The 2,500-nt window shown below is 48.0% G+C and overlaps 1 pseudogene; it reads right to left on the bottom strand.

Moving 5' to 3' along the window:
• Nucleotides 1-2,500, bottom strand: part of LOC122130388 — a 26,362-nt pseudogene that overhangs the window by 14,136 nt on the left and 9,726 nt on the right.

Raw genomic sequence — 2,500 nt, 5'->3', positions numbered from 1 at the left:
AAGGAGAGGATGGAGAGAAAAGATATGAAGGAGAGATGGAGGGATGAGAGAAAGATGGAGGAAAAAAACAACAAAAACATCAAAGGCATAGAGATGGATAAGAAAGGCAGCAGCAGACAGAGTTGATGGAAGAGGAGGAAAAAGTGAAAGTGGGAGTAGAGATGGAGAAGATGGGAGAGAAGAAGAAGAACATTTGATGTAATCAGTTAAAGAAGGGAAGCGCCAGGTTCAGACTGATGAGGAGAAGAAGACAGAAGGGCATCAGGACTTTCTCACACACACACACACACACACACACACACACACACACACACATACACACACACACACACACACACATACACACACACACACACTCACACACACGCACCCATTCTCTCCCACTTATTCACACACAAACACTGACTGCCATTCCCAATGACACATTACCCACAGAATGGATTTGACGAGACATTTTGACCCTTGACCCTGACTTAATCAAGTAAAGGAGAGCACATGTTTTGTAGAATCTGCAAATGCGATTTGCCTGTTAAGGCAGCAATATGGCGGGAGACTTACTCTTGTTGCGCAGCGTGACATTCTGATATGCCGAAGTGGACCTTGTTAATGCCATCTTCTGTTGCTGTGGCGACATAGAGGATCAGAACATGACGCGTTACATGACAGAAGATCAAATTCACACATTTCCCACACACACACGTTTCCTAATTTGACTCAGGCACATTATTCATGGTGGTTTATTAGACATGTTGATGTTGCACTTCTTCAAACTGCAAAGAGGAGTGGTTTTCCTGATCACCGTTTCTGCCTCAGAAGCACTGAGTCGTGTTTACTCCAAAGGGAGAGGCAAATTCATGTCAGTTTGTCAAGACTGATCTTCATGTTAGTGGTTGGGTGTCTTCTCTCATGACCTCTCCTCCATCCCACCCTCTGACCTCTACGCTCCTTTAGACCCCAGCAGACCCTCACCCCCTCCCTCGGTCCCTCTGTCCTCCTTTAGACCCCAGCAGACCCTCCCTCTGTCCCTCTGTCCTCCTTTAGACCCCAGCAGACCCTCCCTCGGTCCCTCTGTCCTCCTTTAGACCCCAGCAGACCCTCCCTCTGTCCCTCTGTCCTCCTTTAGACCCCAGCAGACCCTCACCCCGTCCCTCTGTCCTCCTTTAGACCCCAGCAGCCCCTCACCCCGTCCCCAAAGACACTAAAGACACTCTTACCCTCTGTTTTCATTTTGGCGCAGTTGGCAGTGAGTCTCGGCATCGGTTGTGGATGGTGACATTGCAGCTGAAAGACATAAACAAACAAACAGGCTCATGGTGACTCATGACTCTCTAGTACCCATATCTAATATCTCCTCTCTGCTCTACATAACCCCCTTCCTTTCCTCACGCCATTGCAACACTCTCACACACTTCTAACAGGTCTCTCTCTCTCTGTCTCTCTCTCTTACTCTCTCTCTCTCTCTCTGTCTCTCTCTCTGTCTCTCTCTCTACTCTCTCTCTCTCTCTCTCTGTCTCTCTCTCTGTTCTCTCTCTCTCTCTGTCTCTCTCTCTCTCTCTCTCTCTCTCTCTCTCTCTCTCTCTGTCTCCTCTCTTTTCTCTTGCATGCTGCTAACCCCATCCATGCTCTGTTGCTTTCATTGTTCATGTTTCAAATCATTTTCACTTCCTGTTTTGGGGTTCTTTCACCAGGAAGTGGAACAGAGGCTTGGGTGGGAGTGGGGGGGGGGGTTCCCCAAAGGCCCCGTCTCTCCCCAGCTGTCTTTCCACCCAGGTTAGGAACTCAACCCCCACCCAGTAACACACACACACACACACACACTCACACACACACACACCACACACACACACACACACACACACACACACACACTCACGCACATGTACACACATCTTTCTGCAGCTCAGCCCAAAACACTTTCAACCCCCCTGCTTCCGTTTACTTTAGTTTGCCCCACTGTTTCATGAACCACCAGTAGTGCAGTGCAGGTGCTCCCTCACCTAGCAAGGGTGTGTGTGTGTGTATTTGTGTGTACACAAAGGGGTGCGTACATGCTCGTGTGTGCATGTGTGTGTGTTTGTGGTGTGTGTCCACAAATGGGGGCGTGCATGGGCTTGTGTGCATGCGTGTGTGTGGTGTTGTGTGTGTGTTTGTGGTGTGTTGATGTGACTGAATTCATTCACTACGGGGCGTAGGTTGTGGTAGCAACTGGCACTCCCTTTAAACTGTACAGTTAGCTCTTGTGATCACAGTTTAATGTCTTTCACTTGTTCAGTGCAATAGCTGCCACTGAGCTGATGGACCTTTAGAGGCCAACAAATCTGTTTGTGTGATCCAACAATGCACGTATGGGTGTTGAAATGTGCCTGTATTCGTTTAGGTGTTTGTCTTGATGAAGTTCATTTTGTCAAATATAAAATGTTGGTGTTCATGGCCATTTTAGATTTTTTGTGTTTCATGTGCTTATGTAAGATATCTCCACCGCCGATGAGTCAATCGCTGA

Source organism: Clupea harengus, unplaced genomic scaffold, assembly GCF_900700415.2.
Source record: "Clupea harengus unplaced genomic scaffold, Ch_v2.0.2, whole genome shotgun sequence".
NCBI lineage: Eukaryota > Metazoa > Chordata > Actinopteri > Clupeiformes > Clupeidae > Clupea > Clupea harengus.
Note: the sequence above shows the minus strand (reverse complement) of the source record. Positions and strands in the feature narration are given on the sequence as shown.